We start from the raw sequence: 16,314 nt of genomic DNA, 5'->3' as shown, positions 1-16,314 counted from the left end.
GAGTTAGATTCATAAAAAAATACTTATTAATACAAGCAATTTTTACATATATCATAAAGCATAAGAACACTATATTACATATATTACACCACACGAATACAACTATCTTATTCCGACTCGCTCGTTTCTTCTTCTTCGGTTTTGGTTCGTTTTGCCAAGTTTCTAGGGATATATGATGTTCCCCTAATACGAGCCGTCGTTGTCCACATTGGTTTAGAAAAACCTGGTGGTTTAGAGGTTCCCGGGTCATTGTTACAACTTAAGGACTTCGGGGGTTGACGATACATATAAAGTTCATCGGGGTTTGAATTAGATTTCTCTATTTTTATGCCCTTTCCCTTATTATTTTCTTTTGCCTTTTTAAATTCAGTTGGGGTAATTTCTATAACATCATCGGAATTCTCGTCGGAATCCGATTCATCGGAGAATTGGTAATCCTCCCAATATTTTGCTTCCTTGGCGGAAACACCATTGACCATAATTAACTTTGGTCGGTTGGTTGAGGATTTTCTTTTACTTAACCGTTTTATTATTTCCCCCACCGGTTCTATTTCTTCATCCGGTTCCGATTCTTCTTCCGGTTCCGATTCTTCTTCCGGTTCTGACTCTTCTTCCGGTTCCTCTTCGGGAACTTGTGAATCAGTCCACAAATCATTCCAATTTACATTTGACTCTTCATTATTATTAGGTGAGTCAATGGGACTTGTTCTAGAGGTAGACATCTATCACATAATATCAAACACGTTAAGAGATTAATATATCACATAATATTCATATGTTAAAAATATATAGTTTCCAACAAAAATGTTAAGCAATCATTTTTAAAGAAAACACGGTCGAAGTCCAGACTCACTAATGCATCCTAACAAACTCGATAAGACACACTAATGCAAATTTTCTGGTTCTCTAAGACCAACGCTCGGATACCAACTGAAATGTCCCGTTCTTATTGATTAAAAACGTTCCATATTAATTGATTTCGTTGCGAGGTTTTGACCTCTATATGAGACGTTTTTCAAAGACTGCATTCATTTTAAAACAAACCATAACCTTTATTTCATCAATAAAGGTTTAAAAAGCTTTACGTAGATTATCAAATAATGATAATCTAAAATATCCTGTTTACACACGACCATTACATAATGGTTTACAATACAAATATGTTACAACAAAATAAGTTTCTTGAATGCAGTTTTTTTACACAATATCATACAAGCATGGACTCCAAATCTCGTCCTTATTTAAGTATGTGACAGCGGAAGCTCTTAATAATCACCTGAGAATAAACATGCTTAAAACGTCAACAAAAATGTTGGTGAGTTATAGGTTTAACCTATATGTATCAAATCGTAACAATAGACCACAAGATTTCATATTTCAATACACATCCCATACATAGAGATAAAAATCATTCATATGGTGAACACCTGGTAACCGACAATAACAAGATGCATATATAAGAATATCCCCATCATTCTGGGACACCCTTCGGATATGATATAAATTTCGAAGTACTAAAGCATCCGGTACTTTGGATGGGGTTTGTTAGGCCCAATAGATCTATCTTTAGGATTCGCGTCAATTAGGGTGTCTGTTCCCTAATTCTTAGATTACCAGACTTAATAAAAAGGGGCATATTCGATTTCGATAATTCAACCATAGAATGTAGTTTCACGTACTTGTGTCTATTTTGTAAATCATTTATAAAACCTGCATGTATTCTCATCCCAAAAATATTAGATTTTAAAAGTTGGACTATAACTCACTTTCACAGATTTTTACTTCGTCGGGAAGTAAGACTTGGCCACCGTTGATTCACAAACCTATAACAATATATACATATATATTAAAGTATGTTCAAAATATATTTACAACACTTTTAATATATTTTGATGTTTTAAGTTTATTAAGTCAGCTGTCCTCGTTAGTAACCTATAACTAGTTGTCCACAGTTAGATGTACAGAAATAAATCGATAAATATTATCTTGAATCAATCCACGACCCAGTGTATACGTATCTCAGTATTGATCACAACTCAAACTATATATATTTTGGAATCAACCTCAACCCTGTATAGCTAACTCCAACATTCACATATAGAGTGTCTATGGTTGTTCCGAAATATATATAGATGTATCGACATGATAGGTCGAAACATTGTATACGTGTCTATGGTATCTCAAGATTACATAATATACAATACAAGTTGATTAAGTTATGGTTGGAATAGATTTGTTACCAATTTTCACGTAGCTAAAATGAGAAAAATTATCCAATCTTGTTTTACCCATAACTTCTTCATTTTAAATCCGTTTTGAGTGAATCAAATTGCTATGGTTTCATATTGAACTCTATTTTATGAATCTAAACAGAAAAAGTATAGGTTTATAGTCAGAAAAATAAGTTACAAGTCGTTTTTGTAAAGGTAGTCATTTCAGTCGAAAGAACGACGTCTAGATGACCATTTTAGAAAACATACTTCCACTTTGAGTTTAACCATAATTTTTGGATATAGTTTCATGTTCATAATAAAACTCATTTTCTCAGAATAACAACTTTTAAATCAAAGCTTATCATAGTTTTTAATTAACTAACCCAAAACAGCCCGCGGTGTTGCTACGACGGCGTAAATCCGGTTTTACGGTGTTTTTCGTGTTTTCAGGTTTTAAATCATTAAGTTAGCATATCATATAGATATAGAACATGTGTTTAGTTGATTTTAAAAGTCAAGTTAGAAGGATTAACTTTTGTTTGCGAACAAGTTTAGAATTAACTAAACTATGTTCTAGTGATTACAAGTTTAAACCTTCGAATAAGATAGCTTTATATGTATGAATTGAATGATGTTATGAACATCATTACTATCTTAATTTCCTTGGATAAACCTACTGGAAAAGAGAAAAATGGATCTAGCTTCAATGGATCCTTGGATGGCTCGAAGTTCTTGAAGCAGAATCATGACACGAAAACAAGTTCAAGTAAGATCATCACTTGAAATAAGATTGTTATAGTTATAGAAATTGAACCAAAGTTTGAATATGATTATTACCTTGTATTAGAATGATAACCTACTGTAAGAAACAAAGATTTCTTGAGGTTGGATGATCACCTTACAAGATTGGAAGTGAGCTAGCAAACTTGAAAGTATTCTTGATTTTATGAAACTAGAACTTTTGGAATTTATGAAGAACACTTAGAACTTGAAGATAGAACTTGAGAGAGATCAATTAGATGAAGAAAATTGAAGAATGAAAGTGTTTGTAGGTGTTTTTGGTCGTTGGTGTATGGATTAGATATAAAGGATATGTAATTTTGTTTTCATGTAAATAAGTCATGAATGATTACTCATATTTTTGTAATTTTATGAGATATTTCATGCTAGTTGCCAAATGATGGTTCCCACATGTGTTAGGTGACTCACATGGGCTGCTAAGAGCTGATCATTGGAGTGTATATACCAATAGTACATACATATAAAAGCTGTGTATTGTACGAGTACGAATACGGGTGCATACGAGTAGAATTGTTGATGAAACTGAACGAGGATGTAATTGTAAGCATTTTTGTTAAGTAGAAGTATTTTGATAAGTGTATTTAAGTCTTTCAAAAGTGTATAAATACATATTAAAACACTACATGTATATACATTTTAACTGAGTCGTTAAGTCATCGTTAGTCGTTACATGTAAATGTTGTTTTGAAACCTTTAGGTTAACGATCTTGTTAAATGTTGTTAACCCAATGTTTATAATATCAAAAGAGATTTTAAATTATTATATTATCATGATATTATGATGTACGAATATCTCTTAATATGATATATATACATTAAATGTCGTTACAACGATAATCGTTACATATATGTCTCGTTTCAAAATTATTAAGTTAGTAGTCTTGTTTTTACATATGTAGTTCATTGTTAATATACTTAATGATATGTTTAATTATCATAATATAATGTTAACTATATATATAACCATATATATGTCATCATATAGTTTTTACAAGTTTTAACGTTCGTGAATCACCGGTCAACTTGGGTGGTCAATTGTCTATATGAAACCTATTTCAATTAATCAAGTCTTAACAAGTTTGATTGCTTAACATGTTGGAAACATTTAATCATGTAAATATCAATCTCAATTAATATATATAAACATGGAAAAGTTCGGGTCACTACACATCAAAAGCTTGGGGTATTACACACTTGAGGCTTCAAGTTAGAAGCTATATTCTCCATCATCTTCTCCTTCATTTTGCTGTCCAAAATTCTGCCCTCAAACAATCTTTGAGGAGGTATAAACACTCTTCTTTACTTGTTATATTTGTAAGCATATTATCAAGACTTGATATCTACTTGGAATTCAAACAAAATGGTTAAATATACACACTTGTTTTCTTAATAAATCATGCTTCCGCTTGCTATATATCTTACTAAATTGGTTTAGTAATTATGTTAACATTAAGAACATGTTGTTATATTGAATTCCAACAATGGTATTAGAGCCCAGGTCTTTGGAATATGCTTCTTATATGGTTTATAAACCCATGAATTTTGTAATCTATAAACATGCATGAAAGTAGATTGCAAAAAACTTTTCGGGTTTGGAGGGTTGCTTGGTTTGGCCGAATTCTTGGACACCCAAAATGGGTTTTGGGTTGTTCCATTTTGGTCATATTTGTTGTTCACAATCATAGCCACGACCTTGTGTTTGAATGGATGTTTATTTGGTTGATTTATTCATTCATTTGGTTTGTAATAATTTATTCAATTTGGTTTGTAATAATTATTCATTTGGTTATGTAATTTATTTTATATTTGGTATATTTTCATTTTTTTAGACAAAATGTATTAGGATATATTTTGTAAAATGATGAAGATGATGAAGACTTGAAGAACACATGAAGAAGCACTTGGATGCAAGATTAAGTGGGAGATTTAAAATCTCCTACTTTGTGTTATAACCCCTTTACCGGTGGCATTTGTTTTCGGCTAAACAAATGTCAACCAAAATGGCTTGATTGTGAACATATGATTTTGCATGCGTGGTTGTTTTGTATGATTATGTGGATTGTATGTTTGTATGCTACAAGTTAATCACACAAGTTGACAACAAGCTAAAATGGAAATTTAATTGGTTAAATTAGACGTTATTAATGACATGCAAAACGACAATTTAAATGGTTAAATTAAAAACGGCTAAAAGGACATTAATAAACGGTTATTAACAACATGATAAGGATCATATATATAAAATGGTTTATATCATGTAATTGGCTAAAATTACAAGACTTGAAAATGGATTTCAAATGAACCATACACTAAATGCATGTTGGTGTATGGCATGATAGTTTTCTCAAACTAGAATTAATGAAAACTTAAAATCCCTTATTAACAAGGTAAACAAGTTAAACGCCATCCTTTTGTGCAACACTTAAAAATATTAGGGAACTCATAATGGGATAAAGGTCACCTAACCGTTATGAGAAAACTAATATGATTAAGGTAAATTTCGGACACTTGTGGGATAAAGGTCACCTAACCACTTGTATGTTAAATTTACACGTTTACACAACTAGGACGACTTGATTTGGGAATCATGAACTTAGGGTCACCGAAGCATGAGAAACAAATAGGCGTTGATGGACTAAATATGCCATGCAAAAGGATTGCATGATACCATAACTTAGAAGTTGCAAAAGGATTACAATTGTCATACAATGACTACCTAGCTAAATCAAATGACGGGATAAAGGTCACCTAACCTAAATTTGGTTTACCGTTGGATTCTAAAATTTAATAAATATCAATTGGATTTAAAGGGTATTGATTGTTAAATTAAAATTAATACTTAAACAACTTTGTTAAATTTTGTAGATGGCCGCCAATAACAACAACAACAACATTCCAAACGCACCTATCAACTTTAACAACCTATCGTTGAGGTCAATCCTCGAAAAGAAAAAACTCAACCATAAGAACTTCATGGATTGGTTCCGCAATCTAAGAATTGTCCTCAAACTTGAGGATAGGGCGTATGTGTTGGAAGACCCCATTCCCGATCAACCGGATGAGGATGATATGGAAGGCATGGCTTATTGGGAGAAATATTGCACCGATTCGGTGCAAGTTTCTTGCCTCATGCTTGGGACTATGATACCCGAACTCCAAAAGGATTTTGAGCATCATAGTGCATATGACATGATCACACAGTTGAAGGAGATGTTCCTTCAACAAGCTTGTGTCGAGCGCTTCGAAACGGTTCGAGCGCTTCATGCATGTCGGATGGACGACTCCCAATCTGTATCATCTTATGTCCTTAAGATGAAAAGCCTAATTGACCGAGCAAACCGTCTAAATTGCAATGTGTCTAATGAATTAGCCACGGACCTTATTCTCAACTCATTGTCAAAAAGGTTTGACACATTTGTAATGAATTATAACATGAATGGTTGGGATAAAAGCATTGGAGAATTACATGCCATGCTTAAGACGGCAGAAACAAGCATGGGTAAAAGGGCTTCACCCATGTTTACGATCAATGAAGGCGGGTCCAAAAACAATAACACTTCTAAGTCGAAGGCGGCTAAGAGGAAGGGACCCGCCTACCAAGGCAAGGGCAAGGGAAAGGGGAAGATGGTTACCCCAACCAACAATAACAAAAAGCAAAAGGTTGCCAGAAAAGCTAAACCCAAGGAAGATCTGTGCTTTGGTTGCGGTGAAATGGGTCACTGGAAACGCAACTGCCCGGTCTACCTTAAGGAGTAGAAGGAAAAGAGGGATGCAGGGCAAACCTCAGGTAATGTATATATGGTATACATTGAGCTTAGTATTACTTCTTCTAATACATGGGTATTAGACACAGGATGTGGAACTCATATTTGCAATTCTTTGCAGGGGTTCAAAAGAAGTAATCAAGATGCAGGAACAACAAGTCTCTTCATGGGAAATGGAGCAAGGGTACAAGTGAAAGCTCATGGAGACTTTGTTTTAAAGCTTCCAAGTGGTTTGGAGCTTATTTTGAAAAATGTTTTGTATGCACCCGATTTATCACGAAACATTATTTCTGTATCCCGTTTGAAACAATATAGTTTTAATCTTAATTTCATTAATGATGATATCCATGTTTCTTTAGATAATGTGTTCTATTTTAAGGCTTCGCCTTCGAATGGTATTTATGAATTGGTTCATGATGACACATCATACAATAGCTCAATGTTCCATGCAAACACCAAGAAACTCAAAAGGGATTTGAGTGATTCCTACTTATGGCATTGTTGCCTTGGTCACATAAACAAGAATCGAATGCATACACTTCAAAAGAATGGACTTTTGAAATCAAATGAACTACACTCGTTTGATGTATGCGAATCTTGTTTATAAGGCAACATGACTAAAACACCTCTCAAAGGGACCTATGAAAGGGCTAAAGACTTATTAGGATTAATACATTCAGATGTATGTGGACCTTTTAAGCCCATGACTAGGAAAGGTGAAAGATACTTCGTCACCTTCATTGATGACTTCAGTCGTTTCGAATATGTCTATTTATTAAGGCACAAGGACGAAACTTTACAAGCATTCAAAGAATATCAAAATGAAGTACAAAATCAACTCAACAAGATAATCAAGGTACTCCGTACCGATAGAGGAGGTGAATACCTAAGCGATGCTTTCCAAGATCATTGAAATGTCCCGTTCTTATTGATTAAAAACGTTCCATATTAATTGATTTCGTTGCGAGGTTTTGACCTTAGAACACGTCAAACATTCTCCTACGTATTTAGCAACATCGGCTTTCATACCCGGCCACCAAAAATATTTCCTGAGATCCTTGTACATCTTCCCCGTTCCAGGATGTATTGAGTATCTGGTTTTATGAGCTTCTCTAAGTACCATTTCTCTCATATCTCCAAATTTTGGTACCCAAATCCTTTCAGCCCTATACCGGGTTCCGTCTTCCTGAATATTAAGATGCTTCTCCGATCCTTTGGGTATTTCATCCTTTAAATTTCCCTCTTTTAAAACTCCTTGTTGCGCCTCCTTTATTTGAATAGTAAGGTTATTATGAATCATTATATTCATAGATTATACTCGAATGGGTTCTCTGTCCTTCCTGCTCAAGGCATCGGCTACCACATTTGCCTTCCCCGGGTGGTAACGAATCTCAAAGTCATAATCATTCAACAATTAAATCCACCTACGCTGCCTCATATTCAGTTGTTTCTGATTAAATATGTGTTGAAGACTTTTGTGGTCGGTATATATAATACTTTTGACCCCATATAAGTAGTGCCTCCAAGTCTTTAATGCAAAAACAACCGCGCCTAATTCCAAATCATGCGTCGTATAATTTTGTTCGTGAATCTTCAATTGTCTAGACGCATAAGCAATCACCTTCGTTCGTTGCATTAATACACAACCGAGACCTTGCTTTGATGCGTCACAATAAATCACAAAATCATCATTCCCTTCAGGCAATGACAATATAGGTGCCGTAGTTAGCTTTTTCTTTAATAACTGAAACGCTTTCTCTTGTTCATCATTCCATTCAAATTTCTTCCCTTTATGCGTTAATGCAGTCAAGGGTTTTGCTATTCTGGAAAAGTCTTGGATGAACCTTCTGTAGTAACCAGCTAGTCCTAAAAACTGGCATATGTGTTTCAGAGTTTTCGGGGTTTCCCACTTTTCAACAGTTTCTATCTTTGCCGGATCCACCTTAATACCTTCTTTGTTCACTATGTGACCGAGGAATTGAACTTCTTCCAACCAAAATGCACACTTTGAAAACTTAGCATACAATTCTTCCTTCCTCAATACTTCTAACACCTTTCTCAAATGTTCACCGTGTTCTTGGTCATTCTTTGAGTAAATAAGTATGTCATCAATGAAAACAATGACAAACTTGTCAAGGTATGGTCCACACACTCGGTTCATAAGGTCCATGAACACAGCTGGTGCATTAGTTAAACCAAATGGCATGACCATAAACTCGTAATGACCGTAACGTGTTCTGAAAGCAGTCTTTGGAATATCATCTTCTTTCACCCGCATTTGATGATACCCGGAACGTAAGTCAATCTTTGAATAAACAGACGAGCCTTGTAGTTGATCAAATAAGTCGTCGATTCTCGGTAGTGGGTAGCGGTTCTTGATGGTAAGTTTGTTCATCTCTCGGTAGTCGATACACAACCTGAATGTACCATCTTTCTTCTTGACAAACAAAACAGGAGCTCCCCACGGTTATGTGCTTGGTCGAATGAAACCACGCTCTAAAAGTTCTTGTAATTGGCTTTGCAGTTCTTTCATCTCGCTGGGTGCGAGTCTGTAAGGAGCACGAGCTATTGGTGCAGCTCCTGGTACAAGATCTATTTGAAATTCAACGGATCGATGTGGGGGTAATCCCGGTAATTCTTTCGGAAATACATCGGGAAATTCTTTTGCAATGGGAACATCATTGATGCTCTTTTCTTCAGTTTGTACTTTCTCGACGTGTGCTAGAACAGCATAGCAACCTTTTCTTATTAGTTTTTGTGCCTTCAAATTACTAATAAGATGTAGCTTCGTGTTGCCCTTTTCTCCGTACACCATTAAGGGTTTTCCTTTTTTTCGTATAATGCGAATTGCATTTTTGTAACAGACGATCTCTGCTTTCACTTCTTTCAACCAGTCCATACCGATTATCACATCAAAACTCCCTAACTCTACTGGTATCAAATCAATCTTAAATGTTTCGCTAACCAGTTTAATTTCTCGATTCCGACATATATTATCTGCTGAAATTAATTTACCATTTGCTAATTCGAGTAAAAATTTACTATCCAAAGGCGTCAATGGACAACTTAATTTAGCACAAAAATCTCTACTCATATAGCTTCTATCCGCACCCGAATCAAATAAAACGTAAGCAGATTTATTGTCAATAAGAAACGTACCCGTAACAAGCTCCGGGTCTTCCTGTGCCTCTGCCGCATTAATATTGAAAACTCTTCCGCGGCCTTGTCCATTCGTGTTCTCCTGGTTCGGGCAATTTCTAATAATGTGGCCCGGTTTTCCACATTTATAACAAACTACATTGGCATAACTTGCTCCGACACTACTTGCTCCGCCATTACTCGTTCCGACACCATTTGTTCCTTTCGTTCTATTAACCCCTGGTCCGTAGACCTCACACTTCGCCGCGCTATGACCATTTCTTTTACACTTGTTGCAAAATTTGGTGCAGAACCCCGAGTGATACTTTTCACACCTTTGGCATAGCTGCTTCTGATTGTTGTTGTTGTTGCGGTTATTATTGTTGTTGGGATGATTGTTGTAGTTGATGTTGCTGTTGTTGTTGTTGTTATTGTTGGGCCGTTTGTTGTAGTTGCGATTGATGTTGCGATTGTTGGAATAATTGTTGCGATTATTGTTGTAATTGCTGTTGTTGTTGTATTGGTGATTCTTATCACCGTTTTCCTCCCACTTTCTTTTGACTTGCTTCACATTGGCCTCTTCAGCAGTCTGTTCTTTAATTCTTACTTCAATCTGGTTCACTAGTTTGTGAGCCATTCTACATGCCTGTTGTATAGAGGTGGGCTCGTGTGAACTTATATCTTCTTGGATTCTTTCCGGTAATCCTTTCACAAATGCGTCGATCTTCTCTTCCTCATCTTCGAATGCTCCCGGACACAATAGACACAATTCTGTGAATCGTCTTTCGTACGTGGTAATATCAAATCCTTGGGTTCGTAACCCTCTAAGTTCTGTCTTGAGCTTATTGACCTCGGTTCTGGGACGGTACTTCTCGTTCATCAAGTGCTTGAATGCTGACCACGGTAGTGCGTACGCATCGTCTTGTCCCACTTATTCTAGATAGGTATTCCACCATGTTAACGCAGAACCTGTGAAGGTATGCGTAGCGTACTTCACTTTGTCCTCTTCAGTACACTTACTTATGGCAAACACCGATTCGACCTTCTCGGTCCACCGTTTCAATCCGATCGGTCCTTCGGTTCCATCAAATTCCAAAGGTTTGCAGGCAGTGAATTCTTTGTAGGTGCATCCTACACGATTTCCTGTACTGCTAGATCCAAGGTTATTGTTGGTATGTAGCGCAGCCTGTACTGCGGCTATGTTTGAAGCTAGAAAAGTACGGAATTCCTCTTCATTCATATTCACGGTGTGTCGAGTAGTCGGTGCCATTTCCTTCAAAATAGTCAAATGGAACAAATTAATCATACAGAATATTAAGAGTAGTTAATAGTATTTCGTAGCATAATATGAACTCATTTATAAAAGCTTTTTCTTCATATTAGCATTTTATAAGTTTAAATTCGGGTAGTACCTACCCGTTAAGTTCATACTTAGTAGCTAATATACAATTCAACTACTACAATTCTATATGAAAAACTGATTATAATAATATTTCGCGTTCAAACTTTTATACAATATTTTACAAACTTACAATACCGCTTATTTTACATAAAGCATGAAATATAGCACACAATAACTTTGATACAAGATAGTTGTGAAGATAATTCTAGCTAGTACACAAGTCGTTCAGCAAAGGCAATAAAGACACGTAATTCATACATCCAGAAACAAGTCATGCATTCTGGTTTTACTAGGACTACTTCCCATCCTTGGTCTTGTGCAACATAACCGTTATGGCCGTTGATAAGACAGCGTGTTGTAACGTCGTCAAAGGGACGAGGGTTACGTAATGTCCAACAGTCCCGAAATAATCTAAAAACCTCATTTCTTACCCCAATTACCAACTCCGTCACTTGTGGAAACGTTTTGTTTAATAGTTGTAACCCGATGTTCTTGTTCTCACTTTGGTGAGAAGCGAACATTACTAATCCGTAAGCATAACATGCTTCTTTATGTTGCATGTTAGCCGCTTTTTCTAAATCACGAAGTCCAATATTTGGATATATTGAGTCAAAATAATTTCTTAACCCGTTGCGTAAAATAGCATTTGGGTTCCCCGCAATATATGCGTCAAAGTAAACACATCGTAACTTATGGGTTTCCCAATGTGATATCCCCCATCTTTCAAACGAAAGTCTCTTATAAACCAAGACATTCTTGGAACGTTCTTCGAATGTCTTACAAACTGATCTCGCCTTAAATAGTTGTGCCGAGGAATTCTGGCCGACTCTAGACAAGATTACATCAATCATGTCTCCGGGTAGGTCTCTTAAAATATTGGGTTGTCTATCCATTTTGTGTTTTTAAACTGTAAAATAGACAAGAGTTAGATTCATAAAAAAATACTTATTAATACAAGCAATTTTTACATATATCATAAAGCATAAGAACACTATATTACATATATTACACCACACGAATACAACTATCTTATTCCGACTCGCTCGTTTCTTCTTCTTCGGTTTTGGTTCGTTTTGCCAAGTTTCTAGGGATATATGATGTTCCCCTAATACGAGCCGTCGTTGTCCACATTGGTTTAGAAAAACCTGGTGGTTTAGAGGTTCCCGGGTCATTGTTACAACTTAAGAACTTCGGGGGTTGACGATACATATAAAGTTCATTGGGGTTGGAATTAGATTTCTCTATTTTTATGCCCTTTCCCTTATTATTTTCTTTTGCCTTTTTAAATTCAGTTGGGGTAATTTCTATAACATCATTGGAATTCTCGTCGGAATCCGATTCATCGGAGAATTGGTAATCCTCCCAATATTTTGCTTCCTTGGCGGAAACACCATTGACCATAATTAACCTTGGTCGGTTGGTTGAGGATTTTCTTTTACTTAACCGTTTTATTATTTCCCCCACCGGTTCTATTTCTTCATCCAGTTCCGATTCTTCTCCCGGTTTCGATTCTTCTTCCGGTTCCGAATCTTCTTCCGGTTCCTCTTCGGGAACTTGTGAATCAGTCCACGAATCATTCCAATTTACATTTGACTCTTCATTATTATTAGGTGAGTCAATGGGACTTGTTCTAGAGGTAGACATCTATCACATAATATCAAACGTGTTAAGAGATTAATATATCACATAATATTCACATGTTAAAAATATATAGTTTCCAACAAAATTTGTTAAGCAATCATTTTTCAAGTAAACACGGTCGAAGTCCAGACTCACTAATGCATCCTAACAAACTCGATAAGACACACTAATGCAAAATTCTGGTTCTCTAAGACCAACGCTCGGATACCAACTGAAATGTCCCATTCTTATTGATTAAAAACGTTCCATATTAATTGATTTCGTTGCGAGGTTTTGACCTCTATATGAGACGTTTTTCAAAGACTACATTCATTTTAAAAAAAACCATAACCTTTATTTCATCAATAAAGGTTTAAAAAGCTTTACGTAGATTATCAAATAATGATAATCTAAAATATCCTGTTTACACACGACCATTACATAATGGTTTACAATACAAATATGTTACAACAAAATAAGTTTCTTGAATGCAGTTTTTACACAATATCATACAAGCATGGACTCCAAATCTCGTCCTTATTTAAGTATGCGACAGCGGAATCTCTTAATAATCACCTGAGAATAAACATGCTTAAAACGTCAACAAAAATGTTGGTGAGTTATAGGTTTAACCTATATATATCAAATCATAATAATAGACCACAAGATTTCATATTTCAATACACATCCCATACATAGAGATAAAAATCATTCATATGGTGAACACCTGGTAACCGACATTAACAAGATGCATATATAAGAATATCCCCATCATTCCGGGACACCCTTCGGATATGATATATAAAAAGGGGCATATTCGATTTCGATAATTCAACCATAGAATGTAGTTTCACGTACTTGTGTCTATTTTGTAAATCATTTATAAAACCTGCATGTATTCTCATCCCAAAAATATTAGATTTTAAAAGTGGGACTATAACTCACTTTCACAGATTTTTACTTCGTCGGGAAGTAAGACTTGGCCACTGGTTGATTCACGAACCTATAACAATATATACATATATATCAAAGTATGTTCAAAATATATTTACAACACTTTTAATATATTTTGATGTTTTAAGTTTATTAAGTCAGCTGTCCTTGTTAGTAACCTACAACTAGTTGTCCACAGTTAGATGTACAGAAATAAATCGATAAATATTATCTTGAATCAATCCATGACCCAGTGTATACGTATCTCAGTATTGATCACAACTCAAACTATATATATTTTGGAATCAACCTCAACCCTGTATAGCTAACTCCAACATTCACATATAGAGTGTCTATGGTTGTTCCGAAATATATATAGATGTGTCGACATGATAGGTCGAAACATTGTATACGTGTCTATGGTATCTCAAGATTACATAATATACAATACAAGTTGATTAAGTTATGGTTGGAATAGATTTGTTACCAATTTTCACGTAGCTAAAATGAGAAAAATTATCCAATCTTGTTTTACCCATAACTTCTTCATTTTAAATCCGTTTTGAGTGAATCAAATTGCTATGGTTTCATATTGAACTCTATTTTATGAATCTAAACAGAAAAGTATAGGTTTATAGTCGGAAAAATAAGTTACAAGTCATTTTTGTAAAGGTAGTCATTTCAGTCGAAAGAACGACGTCTAGATGACCATTTTAGAAAACATACTTCCACTTTGAGTTTAACCATAATTTTTGGATATAGTTTCATGTTCATAATAAAAATCATTTTCTCAGAATAACAACTTTTAAATCAAAGTTTATCATAGTTTTTAATTAACTAACCCAAAACAGCCCGCGGTGTTACTACGACGGCGTAAATCCGGTTTTACGGTGTTTTTCGTGTTTCCAGGTTTTAAATCATTAAGTTAGCATATCATATAGATATAGAACATGTGTATAGTTTATTTTAAAAGTCAAGTTAGAAGGATTAACTTTTGTTTGCGAACAAGTTTAGAATTAACTAAACTATGTTCTAGTGATTACAAGTTTAAACCTTCGAATAAGATAGCTTTATATGTATGAATTGAATGATGTTATGAACATCATTACTACCTTAAGTTCCTTGCATAAACCTACTGGAAAAGAGAAAAATGGATCTAGCTTCAATGGATCCTTGGATGGCTCGAAGTTCTTGAAACAGAATCATGACACGAAAACAAGTTCAAGTAAGATCATCACTTGAAATAAGATTGTTATAGTTATAGAAATTGAACCAAAGTTTGAATATGAATATTACCTTGTATTAGAATGATAACCTATTGTAAGAAACAAAGATTTCTTGAGATTGAATGATCACCTTACAAGATTGGAAGTGAGCTAGCAAACTTGAAAGTATTCTTGATTTTATGTAACTAGAACTTGTAAAATATATGAAGAACACTTAGAACTTGAAGATATAACTTGAGAGAGATCAATTAGATGAAGAAAATTGAAGAATGAAAGTGTTTGTAGGTGTTTTTGGTCGTTGGTGTATGGATTAGATATAAAGGATATGTAATTTTGTTTTCATGTAAATAAGTCATGAATGATTACTCATATTTTTGTAATTTTATGAGATATTTCATGCTAGTTGCCAAATGATGGTTCCCACATGTGTTAGGTGACTCACATGGGCTGCTAAGAGCTGATCATTGGAGTGTATATACCAATAGTACATACATCTAAAAGCTGTGTATTGTACGAGTACGAATACGGGTGCATACGAGTAGAATTGTTGATGAAACTGAACGAGGATGTAATTGTAAGCATTTTTGTTAAGTAGAAGTATTTTGATAAGTGTATTGAAGTCTTTAAAAAGTGTATAAATACATATTAAAACACTACATGTATATACATTTTAACTGGGTCGTTAAGTCATCGTTAGTCGTTACATGTAAGTGTTGTTTTGAAACCTTTAGGTTAACGATCTTGTTAAATGTTGTTAACCCAATGTTTATAATATCAAATGATATTTTAAATTATTATATTATCATGATATTATCATGTATGAATATCTCTTAATATGATATATATACATTAAATGTCGTTACAACGATAATCGTTACATATATGTCTCGTTTCAAAATCATTAAGTTAGTAGTCTTGTTTTTACATATGTAGTTCATTGTTAATATAATTAATGATATGTTTACTTATCATAATATCATGTTAACTATATATATAACCATATATATGTCATCATATAGTTTTTACAAGTTTTAACGTTCGTGAATCACCAGTCAACTTGGGTGGTCAATTGTCTATATGAAACCTATTTCAATTAATCAAGTCTTAACAAGTTTGATTGCTTAACATGTTGGAAACATTTAATCATGTAAATATCAATCTTAATTAATATATATAAACATGGAAAAGTTCGGGTCACTACAATCATCTTAGAATTT

The sequence above is a fragment of the Rutidosis leptorrhynchoides genome, chromosome 2 (genome assembly GCF_046630445.1).
Source record: "Rutidosis leptorrhynchoides isolate AG116_Rl617_1_P2 chromosome 2, CSIRO_AGI_Rlap_v1, whole genome shotgun sequence".
Lineage (NCBI taxonomy): Eukaryota > Viridiplantae > Streptophyta > Magnoliopsida > Asterales > Asteraceae > Rutidosis > Rutidosis leptorrhynchoides.
This window is presented reverse-complemented; position numbering follows the sequence as displayed.